Raw genomic sequence first — 14,942 nt, forward strand, 5'->3', positions numbered from 1 at the left:
GAGATTGTGCATCAGACTATATCTACTGCCTGTATGCTCTCCCCAGGATCAAGCGATGGGAATCTCTGTGGACAGTGCATCGAATGTGATTCAGCTACACCGATGACTAACCATTTTAGGCTGAACTGAGGAGCACCACAGCTATCCACGTTTCCTGAATCTTATCCCAATTATATTTCATTTAATAACGCTCAGTGAAATATCTGGTGGCAGGGGAAATGAAACTACATGCTTTTATGGGATCATTCATCAAGAACTAATTGAAGCGTTCATACAGTTTAGCGCTGATAAAACAGCGTCACGATAAACAATAACAAAATTCACCAGAGAAGGATTTGTTTTGCCGTGAGGAAAATGGTTCCGTTTCATCCTGGGATTCCTGGTTAAAAGAGTCTCCAATGTACAAAGGGATAAACGCAGACCCCCCTGCATGATGACGGGGTGGAAGCTGTGTCAAATGTATTAGTGTTGCTCCACTGCAGCCATTCTCCTCCTAAGTATTTGCTATTGTGTGGGACTCTGGCAAGAGGCTGCAGGACCAATGGGATTTTTAAAAGTTTCTTTTTGCTATTGATTGTTACTATGCTTGAAGCAGCTCCTTCACAGCATTTATTGGAAAATACAGAAAAATCTTAAAGTGTACTTTAACAAGTTCAGCTTTTCTTAAATTCCAATTTAAGAAGTTCCTTTCTGAATACTTCTGCATATGGAGTTAGTTGGCTTTTTGTCACTGCAATCCCTGTTCCTCCACACGTGGTACTTGGACATCTGGCTGAATTGAAAAGGAGGAAATAGAGAATGGATACCTTACACTTACCACTTTGGGGGGAGGGATTGAAAGGAAATAGTAGCAAAACGAAATGTATGAGAAATGTGCCACAAACTGCTGTGAACCTGAACATTTATTTGCTATATTTATATGACTTAGATGGCAGTAAGCGTGATACAATAGGTGCAGAATTTACTGGGTAATTGGTATATCTTATATATAATGGCCACAGATTTTATTGGTAAAACATATTACCCAGATTCAACTTAACTGTAAGCAATAAGACTAGTCTCTTCTACCAACACCACTCTAATATTGTTTAAATAGCATTATATGGATACAGATTTTAGATAAAAGATCAGCATATAAGAAGGCTCATGAGATGATATGAACAAGCATCTTTCACAGACACCACTAATATTTATTAGTGTGTTTTGAAAAACCTGCCTATAAAACAAGAAACTCTGGTAATATAGATATGGTCAGATATTATAGCTTTAAGGTGCAAATTTTTGTTCAGATTTGCCTTGCATTATAAAAGTAACTTCTATTAAGGGCTTTTTAAACAGTAGTTTTCTAAAATTCTTAATACATTTTCAACAAAGCACTGCCAAGCCTAAATTATTCCCTAAAATGAGAAGGATTTTTATTTTTTTTTAAATTCTTTTTTTTTAATGTTTATTTATTTTTGAGACAGAGAGAAACAGAGCATGAATGGGGGAGGGTCAGAGAGAGACGGAGAGACAGAATCTGAAATAGGCTCCAGGCTCTGAGCGGTCAGCACAGAGCCTGACGCGGGGCTCGAACTCACGGACCGTGAGATCATGACCTGAGCCAAAGTCGGATGCTTAACCGACTGAGCCACCCAGGCGCCCCGAGAAGGGTTTTTAAAAACCACAATCACTCTTTGGATTGGCTAAGAAGTAGAATCGATGCTTAGTTGCCAGTCACTTCAGTTAATTTGTAGCACCATTAATAAGTGAACTATAAATTCCTATTATGACACATAAGAAGTATCAATTTAGTAGATATGTTGAAGGATAAAATTATGATTGTAGATTTTGTAGCTTTCATATTGTAATCCATATTTGACTTTCCATGTAGATTTGCCAAATAGAATTTGATAGCAAAGGCATCTGAAAATGGGAATGACAGATTAGCATGAATTAAGACAGCACCCTGCTATAATTCTTCCACTGTGGTTCTCAAACACATTAGGCAGCTTCTCCACCAGTACTTCCCTTCTGTATGACACCTTCTTTCTCAGGATTCCCACAGGACTTGCTCAGTCATATCTTTCAGACCTCGAACAAATGCTACCTTCTCAATGAGCACTTCCTGACCACCTTATTTTGTATCGCAACTCACACCCCCCCCCCCCAACTTATATACCCTGATGGCTACCTGACTTATTTTTCTTTATTAACACTTATTAGCATCTGACACCCTATGTATACATAGTTTTTGGCTTGGTATCTAATGACACGTTTTAGAATTTAGACTCTGTAAGGGCAGGTGGTGTGTATGTTTTGTTCACTGCTTGATCCCAGAGCCTAAAATATGACAGATTCAGTGATATATGTTGAGTGAATGGATTAAGTTCTAGATCTTCCGTATCTTATACACAAGTTCTTTGAGCACAGGCAAGTTACTTAGCCTACTGGTTTCTGTTTCTTTATCTACAAAAGATGAGAAGTAATGATGCCTGCTACATTTTGTGGGTTAAATGAAACACTGTGGATGAAAGCTTTTTCTAAAGGCAAATGTTCACTGTTGGCACATCAAATGGCTTTAAGGAAACTGTGTGGAGGTAATAGATTTCGCTTTGCTTGGATTATCTGGTTCAGAGGAGACCTAGACTTGGATTACGGTGTTGGCTTTGGTATACAAATCAAAGTCAAAGCTATGAACTCTTTGCCTATTCTAAGTTGTTAGTAACACGGCAATCAGTTGATCTTGTGACAAAAAGCAGGCAGTGATTTATAAAGACATGTTTAGAGGTAACATGTAGATGCAAGATAGAATTTAAGGGATGGAAATTAGGTGGGGTGAGGGTAGTAGGATGCTAAAGCCAACTGGCCTACGTGAGAAATAAACTGGTGAGTGTGACCTTGTTTAAAGTATGCTATCAAGAAAAGTGAGGCTTCATAGAAAGGGTAGTGTGGTGATTAATCATATGTGTCAATTTGGTTATGCTATGGTGTCAAATGCTTGGTCAAACATTAGTCTAGATGTTTCCAGGAGGTTCTTTTGTATATGTGATTAACATTTACAATCAGCTGACTTTAAGTAAAGGACATTTCCCTTGGTAATGTGGATGGTGGGTCTCATCCAACCATTTGAAAGCCTTAAGAGCAAAACGCTGCAGTTTCCTGGAGAAGGAATTCTGCCTCAGGATTGTAACATAGAAATCATGCTGAGTTTCCAGCCTGTCTGTCTGTCCTATGGATTAGCTAGCTCCCACATTCCTGGGAGCCAATGCCTTAAAATAAAACTCTCTCTCTCTCTCTCTGTCTTTCTCTGGCTCCCTCTTTCTTTTTCTCTCTCATTAGTTCTGTTTCTTTTTTTTTTTTTTAACTTTTTATTTATTTTTGAGACAGAGAGAGACAAAGCATGAATGGGGGAGGGTCAGAGAGAGGGAGACACAGAATCTGAAACAGGCTCCAGGCTCTGAGCTGTCAGCACAGAGCCCGACGCGGAGCTCGAACTCACGGACTGCGAGATCATGACCTGAGCAGAAGTCGGCCGCTTAACCGACTGAGCCACCCAGACGCCCCTCATTAGTTCTGTTTCTTTAGAGAACCCTGATCGATACAAGTAGTAATCTGTGGTTTACAACTGTGAAAATTAAATAAAACAGTGTGTGCTAATTTCATAATAAAATCCTAGCACACAGTAGGTGCTCAAAAATGGTCATTCTCATCATGGCGATGGTGGCGGAGGTTATCAGGTAATGTGTTTACCAAATGGAGTTTGGTCCTCAATTAGCCTATGAGAGCATCCACTGAGTACCTAAAATTTGGTGACTGATTTAACAAGTCAAATTCAAATAAATAAAAGTTCAGTCAATTATAAAACACACTCAAAATATTAAGTATAGAAGCAAATTTGTTTATGTGGCTATAGTGAGAACCGTGTTTAGACAGGGTATAAATTCTTGAACAAACAGGCTGGGATTCAAATCCCATCTTTGCATCTTACCTGTATGTGATCTTATCTGTGAAATGGGTATTGTAATGCTATCCCCACAGACTTGCTTTGGAACTTTAGTAAAATAAATTATATAAAACATCCAAAACTGTGCCTGTCATATTTTGCTCCTCATTTCCCTAAGGCACAGTAAGTTAACATCAAGTTTCCTAATTTTTGAAATTTCAGCTTTAGCCCTTGTATGCCAAAAGAGAGGTCAATTTCAAATTCCATAATTGGCGATAGGCATTTTTCTTTTTCCCTCCAGATAACTGAAACTTTACTGAGAGAAAAGAATGTTTGATAAGGCACAAGCAATTTTTAATGCAGTCTCACATTGACTAAAGCTTCATAGAGAAGAAAAGGGGTAGCTGCCTTACCAGACAGGGGGTGCATAGTTAAAGCCTCTCACCCTTATAGGCAGGTACATCAGAGAGGGGTTCGATGCACCCCAAAACCAATGATTCTCACAAGTCCCTCACAAGTCCTCTAGGGCATCTTTGGTGGACTTACCCAAACAGACTCAAGAGCAGCAACAAGGCCCAGGGTTGAGCTCTGTCGCTGCAGAGTCTATTACGGGACACTGATAATAAAGCCGAGTGCCCTATAGAGAAAGAAACCAGAATCATTGTTGTGTTATAAAATATATATTTTACTGTATGTCCATATGATGTGTATTTTATTATCAGTAGTGCTTATTAATGAAGAGTTATTCATTCTCAGGAGTATCATTTAACCTGAAATAAATAAAGAAACTGAGTGTGGTTTTAATACTATAAATGTACCTTCTAAAAATACAAGAGAAAGTTGCTTTTTATAGGAAGGAAGGAATGGAGTGTTTCAATTATAATATTATTTCTTGAAATTTAGGGCATATTAAAGGATACTTTAAAAAAACTATTTTGGGGCACCTGCGTGACTCAGTTGGATAAGCCTCCTACTTCAGTTCAGGTCATGATCTTTCAGTCCACGGGTTTGAGCCCTGTGTTGGGCACTGTGTTAACAGCTCAGAGCCTGGAGCCTGCTTTGGATTCTGTGCTCCCTCTCTCTCTGCCCCTCCCCTGCTCACTCTCTGTCTCTGTCTCTCAGAATCATACATAAACATTAAAAAAAAATCAAAAACTATTTTGGTATGTTTAAAAGGATTATATGTCATTTAAATTATTGACAAACTTGAGGAATTGTTCCATGTAACCAAAAAATAATGATATTAGTAGTAATAGTAATCCTTTTTAAAGAAAGTTTACTTACTTATTGTGTGTGTGTGTGTGTGTGTGAGAGAGAGAGAGAGAGAGAGAGAGAGAGAGAGAAAGAGAGAGAGGGAGCATGGGGAAGGAGCAGAGAGAGGAGAGAATCGGAAGCAGGGAGAATCTGTGCTGTTAGGACAGAGCCTGACATGAGGCTTGATCCCACAAACCATGAGATCATGACTTGAGCAGAAACCAAGAGTCAGAGGCTTACCTGCCTGAGCCACCCGGGTGCCCCAGTAATTGTAACACTTATAAAAGCAGAATGCACATTGCCAGACAGAGTGTGCCAGGGCGAAGGCTCTGGCCAGCACCCTTGCAATAGAACATCCCTGGGGCATCTCAGGAAGGCTGCTGAGTCTGGCACCCCATCAGGTAGACAGAAGCAGAAACTCAAGCAGGAAATGTCTGGCTGTAACATCTGGGTTCAGAGACCAAGGGCTGAAACATCTGTATTGGGGATTAACTAAGAGTAGGCTCATTAAGACAATGTCAGGAGTGGAGAGAGATGGAAGGAGAGGCAGCAGCCAGGCTGTGTTTGATGGTACTGAAAAGAAGAGCTCTGGGAGGATGAAGGCAGAAGCGAGGTCAAAATTTACCATTAACTTTTCTCCAAATTGTTAATAGCTTTATTTGATTTTAATTATATTGCAAACATATATTGAAATACTTAGATGATATAAAAACTATAAAGATAAGAGTACAAAGTAAAATCCTGAATTCCATATATTTATAGGAAAGTTAACAATTTTTTAGTCTTTCCATATACAGCACATACTTTTTCATTTATTGGGTCATACTGATTCATCACCTGTTTTTAAGGATTTCATCTTCTTTCTTTTCTTTTTTTAAATTTTTAAATGTTTATTTATTTTTGAGAGAGAGACAGAAACAGAACGTGAGCAGGGGAAGGGCAGAGAGGGAGGGAGACACAGAACCTGAAGCAGGCTCCAGGCTCGGAGCTGTCAGCACAGAGCCGGATGTGGGGCTCAAACCCACGAACCATGAGACAATGACCTGAGCCAAAGTCGGACGCTTAACCGACTTGAGCCACTTAGGCGCCCCATGAATTTCATCTTATTTCAATGACTATAAATCCACAGTGTCGTTTTCAATGTGTGCATAGTAATTTGTTTGGTGAATATACCCAAACGTACTTTATCCATTTTCTGTAGATAGGCATTTAGGCTTTTTCATGTTTTTTAACCAAAATACTTTTGTGATAAACACTCTTTGAAACTGCTATTGCTTCCCTGTTTGTTTCAAATATAAATAAAAAAATTATTTGTATTTTTGCCATTATAATGTCAATCTTTTTTGTCTTTCTTTCTTGGGATCTTTTTTTTTTTTTTGTCCTAATTTTTATCACTTTTAATTATGTAGTAGGTGATTTGTATGCTGCTCAGCTAAAAGACATCAATCAAACCTCAAATCTGTAGTTGTTTCTAGTCTCAGAGGTGCCAACATGCATCGAGGAGGAGTGTAGGGTGAAGTGTAGGGAGGCTGTGACAACCAGGAGCTTCTATGCGCCAGGAGAGATGGTGCTCCCTCATCCAGGCATGAGACTGGGACTTCATGGAGGCTGACTTTCTGAATCCCACCAGTTAGCCTGGTTGTGTCTGTCATCTCAAGGCCACCCGGAGCCTCTGTCCTCCAGAATTGTTGGGTTAAAAGCAACGAGTACTGATGTTTATTAAAAGGACAAAACTGTGCTTGTAGCATTGTACATATTATCCTATTTAATACTTACTACAACAATTTGAGTTAGCTATAACAAGCATCTTTTTATAGATAAGGTGATAGTTTCAGAAAGGTTAAGTTACTTGGCCAAAAGTGCATTACATAGAAAAATCGGAATGGAAATCTGTAACTGTGGGCCTCTAAATAAACTTGTGAATAGCCTACAAATGTCCTGGGCTATGTGGTGATAGGTGGTAGTAGATTCCTATCCTTGATCATATCCTTCTTGATCATATCCTTCCAGTTAGAGGAATGTACAGTTGTCATTTCCTGGGTTAGGAGTGTGAGAACATATAAGATGCAAAATTACCTTCATTTATGTGATAGATGGGTGAGTAATGCTATAAAATTACCCATATATCTTCAGAAGATATATGGGATGAACTCTGTTGGCTTAGTTCTACCAGGTACATGGCTTGGCCAAAGGTTTTGATGATGAGAAGGAACCCAAGATGCTCTCTCTGGGGCTTACCAAAGAGTTTCAGATGATGTCACTTGTCATAATGATTTATTTTCAACTGTACCACATGCCAGGGGGGACCAGCAAGAAAGAGGGATTGACTAGGAACAACATACTTGGCACTGCAGAAAGAATAAAGTTGCTAGAACCAACATTTTTTTTTTATAGAAATCAAAACTGATTCCTCATGATATTCATGAATCAAAGCATTCTATCTCCATCTTATCCTAAGTGAATTTCTATAGTTTAGGTGAAAAACAATCTAATATAGAGAATAGTCGAGGTAGGGCACTAGTGCAATGGATGTCTCTTACTTTGTTGTACTATCAACCTCCACTTTTTCTACATCTAGGCCTTTCCCAGTGCTATCATCCATAGTGTAGCAGCTGCATCAAACTTATAACCATATGGCCTCTGTCAACTGGCCTGGGGTGGACAATTGGCTAGTCATACTGAGTCCTTATCCAAGAGGCTTAGAACGTAGGGTCAAGAATGTCATGCTCTCATCAGGGGTTTGGACTGTTAGGAATAGTTGTATCACCACACATCCTAGCATGTGGACCAGAGTGAAACAGCAATGACAGTGAGAGAGAACATGAAGCAGAACCACAGAAGGCAATAGAGAAGAAAGCTGCTCATTTGAGTTTTTCCTGAAATCCTTGCGATTGTTATCTTTGGGTTTAGTGAGATGTCTCATGTCTTTATAAAATTCTGTTTTTATCTTAACCTGGTTGGAGCTGGGTTTCTATCACTTCTGATCACAAGAATTCTAACTAATATAACTAGTGTTAAACTAAGCTTGAAATGAATGGAACCAAGAAAAAAAAATGGGGCAGCTTCCATAGTTAATACGTAAACCAGATTATCTGTATGAGAAATAGGAAAAACTTCATGGTTTTCTAAATTCAGAAGGGAGTAGCAGATGCCACTGTAGTCAACTATATTAATAAAGGTACCTCCTATTTCTTGAGGAAAATATGACATTTAACTAACAGTACCAAAGGCAAGCTCTCACCTTTTGGAAAGGTCTTTTTACTCTTTAATATGATTGTTAAAATAGCAATGGATTTTTTTTTTTCTTCATGGCTGGCACCACAGAAAGATAATAGGAGTGACTTGACTGCAGTGAAAGTTGCATTTCAGAAATATTTTCAAACTAGCCATATAAAGGGCAGCCAAACAAAACAAAACCAAACCCCTCTCATTTCAGGTTATTTTATAAGAATTGTGCATTTGAGACAGCTAAAAATGAAAACAAAAGAAATTAAATCATTATATAGGATATCTATACAGTAAGTTTAATTTTGTTGGAGAGAATGCATATTGAAAAATATTTAGTAACAAATGTCTCTAACAATCTAGAATTTCTGAAAATTTATAAAAATATATATATTCTAACATTTGTATGTGATATGTTGTAGTGATACATCAAAAGAAGAACATATTGACTAGTGACTTTTAGAAATATGTTCAGGGTACAGATTATTAACAATTCTTATTTCCATTTCCTATCTAAAAAATAATAAATATAATCTTTTATCCCATGTCACAATATTCTGAGAAACATGACTTTCTGAACAGTCTGTTTTATGTCTTTACATATGTCGTTCTAGTTAATGTAGTATTTTTCTGTGTAAGCTATTTGGATAAATACCACATATTAAATAAAATAAAACTGGAAATTTTATTTTTTAATGTTTTAGTTTTATGAATTGAACATGTTTTCATCATAAAGGATTATATAGAATATATAAACATATCAATCTAAAGCTAAAATCACATGAAGTGTATCTTACTGTCTCATTGTTCATAATTGGTGTTGTTAATTCATACTAATATCTTTTCATATAGTTGAAAGTGTAGTAAATGTGTCACAAATAGAATGGAGAGCAATGACAAGCCGAGAAAGTATTTGCAACATGTAGAACAAAGAATTTCGTATTCTCTTTAAAACATTTCTACATGGATTTTAATATCTTTATATAAATATGCATACATATTATATAGTTTACAAATACATACAAATATATATTTATACATACATGTATGTGTAAATCAAATTTTATGTAACATATTTAGTTAACTTCTTGCTGGAGGAAAGTTAGTCCAAATTTTTTACTCCTATAAATACAATCCTACGGGAGATATTCTTGTAAATAAATTCTGGAAAGCATATGTAACTATTCTTAAGAAAAATTCTTACTAGAGAATTTAGTACATTAAGAGAAAGGAGCATTTAAAATATATTTTTTTAATGTTTCTTCATTTTTGAGAGAGAGAGAGAGAGACATACCATGAGCAGGGGAGGGGTAGAGAGAAAGGGAGACAGAATCTGAAGCAGACTCCAGGCTCAGAGCCTGACATGGGGCTTGAACCCATGAACTGTGAGATCATGACCTGAGATGAAGTTGGATGCCCAACCAACTGAGCCACCAGGTGTCATGAGAAAGGAGCATTTTTAAGGCTCTTGTTATGTCTTATCTGAGGAAATTGAGAGGTGTTTTGTTTTTTGTTTTGTTTTGTTTTGTTTTGTTTTGGTGTGAATAGGTGTTTTTATTAAAGCACAGGGACAAGATCCTTAGGCTGAAAGAGGTGTACTGTGATTGTGAGGAGTGATTGAAAATTTACTTTTAAGTTGTGGGGGATGGGTAGAGAGAATGAAAGTCTCTAAATTAGAGATTTCCAATGTTAAAGAAGATTTACAGGATCCTGGAGGTCTGGCTATTGTTAAGCTAAGGTCCCTTTTAGTCTAGCAAAACATGAACATTAAGGCAATCTTGAAGCCTTGAGGAATGTCACACTCTGCTCGCCTCAGGCATTTATCAATGGGCTGTAAGTTGTAAGGAAATTTAATTTTATCTACATTTCTCTTGCTTTGTTCTCCTCATCATTTTCCCCTCAGAACCATTTGGACCCTTAAATCTTTAAGGTTGTTGAGGCTGGAAGGTCTTTTCTTCTGTAACTATTCCTGCTGAATAGGGGCAGAGAGATGTCAACATTGGTCAGTTGGGGAATTTCAGAGAATTTTTAAACTAGGTTTTAACATATGTAATACATTGTCTTTGTACTAAGTATACATAAGATGATACGTAGTTATTCACCTGGTCATGGGGCCTCTTCCAATTGTATTGCCTCCTCTCCTGCCCTGTAATAAGCAATGTCAGTAGGCTAGTGTGGCTTTCTTTCACTCATGCAAGTGTATACATGTAGAAGCGTGTTTTGTTTTGTTTTGTTTTTCACCACCAAATAGAACCATATTAATGACATTAATTGGGAAATTACTTCTTTCATTTGAAAATATTGTCACCAACCTGTAAGTCAGCAGATTTAAACAAAAATAATTTTGAAATTCTTATGGTTCTCCCTTATATTTATAATTTTGTATAAATATGATTATAGCCTATGTGCCATTATTTTTTAAAGAGCAGTTATTTTTAACTCTTCTAGCCTTTGTTCTCTTCATTCAGTTTTCCCATATTTCCATACATGAACAGATATAGTATATAGCCAGTATATATATATACACACTGTTTCTATATATAAATGCTTTCACAATACATACATTTATATGTGTATAAACTTATATATAAATATATATACTTGTAAATACACACAAATACACACTTATACACCTCATGCACACTCCATACATAAATATAGTGATATAGATCTATTTATTTAGTTTATAGAGATTTGTCTCTTTCTTTTACAGAATAATTAGTATGCTATACCCTTGATAGCATCTTGTTTTGCTCACTGAGTACACCTTGAAAGTTGAAATCATTCCCAGTCAAATGGTTTAGTGCTAGCTCAATTTAATGGACAAATATCAATTCATCATGTTAATGTGCCATAATGTCTTCACATGTAATTATTGGTGGATCATGTACATTTTAATTTTTGCCAATTTAATAGTGAAATTTCAAAATCTCATTTTTTTTTTACATTTATTTGGTTATTGTGCATTTGATCATTTTTCGTACTTTTAATTTTTCCCCCGTTTTATTGAGATATAATTGACATGCAACGCCGTATAAGTTTAAGGTGTATAGCATAATGACTTGTATATTGTGAAACGATTAGCACAGTTAGTTAACATCCATCATCTCATATATATACCAAAAAAAAAAAAAAAAAAAAGCTTTTTCCTTGTGAAAACAACTATTAGGATTTACTCTCTTAACAACACACAGATAAATCTACCATAGAGTAGTTTTAACTATCGTCATCATGTTGTACATTATATCTGCAGTACTTATTTATCTTATAACCAGAAGCTTGCACCTTTTGACCACCTTCATCCAATTCCCCAATCCCTCATCCCCTGCCTCCAGAAACCACAAAACTGCATCTCTTTTTCTATCAGTTTGTTTTATTTTGTCTTGGCTTTCAGTTTAGTTTTGTTTTTTAGATTCCACACGTAAGTGAGATAATATATTATTGGTCTTTCTTTGTCTAACTTATTTCACGTAGCCATAATGCCCTCAGGGTCTATCCGTGTTGTCACAAATGGCAGGATTTCCTTCTTTTTATGGCTGAATAATATTCCATTGTTTATTTATGCTACAATTTCTTTGTCCATGTATCCATTACTGGAAATTTATGTTGTTTCCATGGCTTGCCTTCTGTGGATAATGCTGCTACAAACATGAGGTGCATATATCTCATCAACGTGGTGTTTTCATTTCCTTCAGATATATTCCCAAAAGTGGAATTGCTGGATCATATGGCAGTTCTATTTTGAATTTTTTGAAGAAACTTAATAGTGTTTTCCATAGGAACTATACCAGTTCACAATGCCACCAGTAGCACACAAGTGTTCTCTTTTTTTCACATTTTTGCCAGCATTTGTCATCTCTTCCCTTTTTGATGATAGTCATTCTAACCATCTTGGGAAAAAACCAAAGTTCAAAATTCAAAGTACAGTTTCTACTGATTGCATGTTGCTTTCACATAGTGTTAAAGTCAAAATATCATAAATTGAGCCATCCTAAGTTGGGGACTGTCTGTATATGCATATCACTCTTAGTAAATGCAGGAAAATGGATAGCTAGTTTTACCATTATCATATAGCTAAGAACTGCAATTGAAACACGTGGTTTAACTACTAATCAATACAGCAGTCTTTTCCTTATAGAGTTCACGTTTAAGTTATTGACAGAATTTACACATGAAGAATATTTACCCCATACCTTTTCAGGAATAGTTACACAACCAAAGGATGCTACATAATTATCACCAATATTACTAAAAATATTTAACATTTACTGCTGCTGCTTCTGTGCCAGTAGTATTTAATTCGTCCACCAACCATGTGTGGTGAGTACCCACATGTTACCCATTCACAAATGAGGCTCCTCGTGTTTAAAGAAATTATCACCTATCTCAGTGAGGAATAGCCAATGTCCTTCTGATGTAAAACTCTTATTTTTATTCATTAAGCTTCACTGACCTTATCAATATACACATTCTTTAAAGCTGATATAAAATAATTTAGAAAAAATTCTGTAAGAATTGAAATTATGAGCATATAATGTCAGGGCAAATGATTGGTATTCAATGCCTCTTAACCATGATGCCTCACTGCCTTTGAGTCCCCACTGCGTCTGCGCGTGGAGCCTGGGGTCCGGCTGCAACGCCAGAGCACGCGCTTGCGCGTAAATGGGGCTGCCGGGTCATCCACCCGCGACCGTTTTAACCTCGAGAGACGGCTTGCATCGGGCCGTGGCTGCGGGCGACTGGGAAAGTAACTATGACGCGCACTTGGGTAAGATTGACAACCAATTTATTTCTTCTCATCCTTGGTCTGTGCCAACCCTCAAAAATTTTGGTTCCATCAAAGAAGCACAGCTCATCATAAAGGCAATTAAAAAATGATGGGGCGCCCGGCTCAGTTGGTTAAGCGGCCGACTTCAGCTCAGGTCATGATCTCGCGGTCCGTGAGTTCGAGCCGCGCGTTGGGCTCTGTGCTGACAGCTCAGAACTTGGAGCCTGCTTCGGATTCTGTGTCTCCCTCTCTCTCTGACCTTCCCCCATTCATGATCTGTCTCTCTCTGTCTCAAAAATGAATAAACATTAAAAAAAAAATTAAAAAACAAAAACCACTTCCCTAAACAATTTCTTCCTTAACATATTATGACGGAGGTAAAGACATGTATATCTTACAAATGTACAATCTGTGGACAAAGGTTTATAAAGTAGTGTCCTTATTAAACCAAGACATTAGGACCAAACTTTTGTTACATAAATATGTGAATTTATCATCACTTGACTTTCTGGTAGTAGGGTTTTTTTTTTCCAACTTTTTGAGGTTTTAAGCTTACTGCGATGTATTTATTTCCCTAAGAACCCCATCCACATAAATTTAATTGTATGCCTTGTGTGTATTTTAATATTGATGTCAAATGATATTAAGTACACTTGAGGTTTTTTTAAAAGAACTTTGCAGTTTTTCTTGATGTCCATAAAGCTTTTTTGAAAACACCCACATTTCTGTACCCTACTACATATTTCTTTTCCAAATTTAATACAGTCAAGTTAATATAGAAAAATTACATTTTCAGGTTATATATATCCCCCATATTTTAATTATCTCATTTTGCATATCAGATACTTCTCCATAGAATTATATAAAATGGTGTTTTCTATTAATAAATCCTCATGACACAGTATACATTACACATGTATTATTGCATGTATAAAAAATTAATAACATTTAATTTTTTAAATTCTGGAATGGAACTTGAATTTTAGCCTTGTTTGTTTGTTTACTATTAGTTGAAGGAACTGAGACTCCCCAAGGTTAATTGATTTGCCCAAGATCACATATGTCATAAATGGTGAATCCTGGGTTGGAATGCTTATGTTAAAAACAAGTAATAGTATATAATTATTTATTTTTCTCAGATGCTAATTATATCAAATCCAGTGTGTCACAAAAATAAAAACCATCATTCAAACACACTAGCTAGAAAAAAAATTTCTTTTTTTTAAATGTGCCTTTTTCATTTAATGTAAATGGAATGAAACTGCATAAATGTTCTACAAAATCACATTAACTGTTGTCAATATTTATGTACAGTAATACATTTAGTCAACATATTTTAATTCATTTTTTTACTAATAACACTAAGATATATATTTTGAACTTACAATGTGTTTTGATTCTTGAATTCCTAAAAAGTGGAATGTTAAGGCTAAAATACTATATTGAAATCTATGTTAAAATTGTGAAACAAAGCAAAATGAATTTACTTCACAGTTGTCCCAAATTATAGTCCAGTTTCTAAAACTGCATCATTTTCCTAAGATTTTAAGTATTGATATTGATTTGAGGTATCGATTTTCTATGATACTAAATATTAAGGGTATTATTCTAGTTTTCTTGAATTTTGTTTTCTATTCCATTGCTTTATTTATTTCTTTATAAACATCACTATATAGAATTGTTAAATTTCTCTAGATTTTCATACATGTTAAGGTAAATATAGTTTTTTTCAGTCTTTGCTTATCTAATTTATTTTTCATAAAACACTAT

The 14,942-nt window shown here is 36.1% G+C and overlaps 1 long non-coding RNA gene and 1 other non-coding gene across 5 annotated transcripts in view; both read left to right on the forward strand.

Moving 5' to 3' along the window:
- Positions 1 to 14,942, forward strand: part of LOC132667410 (uncharacterized) — a 965,632-nt gene that overhangs the window by 533,948 nt on the left and 416,742 nt on the right. The gene's annotated exons all lie outside the window — the stretch shown is intronic.
- LOC132668145 (small nucleolar RNA SNORA76) lies at positions 12,986 to 13,118 on the forward strand. Its single transcript, XR_009605504.3, has one exon. It is a non-coding gene; the product is annotated as a small nucleolar RNA SNORA76 (small nucleolar RNA).

This window comes from Panthera onca, chromosome B2 (genome assembly GCF_046562875.1).
Source record: "Panthera onca isolate mPanOnc1 chromosome B2, mPanOnc1 haplotype 2, whole genome shotgun sequence".
NCBI lineage: Eukaryota > Metazoa > Chordata > Mammalia > Carnivora > Felidae > Panthera > Panthera onca.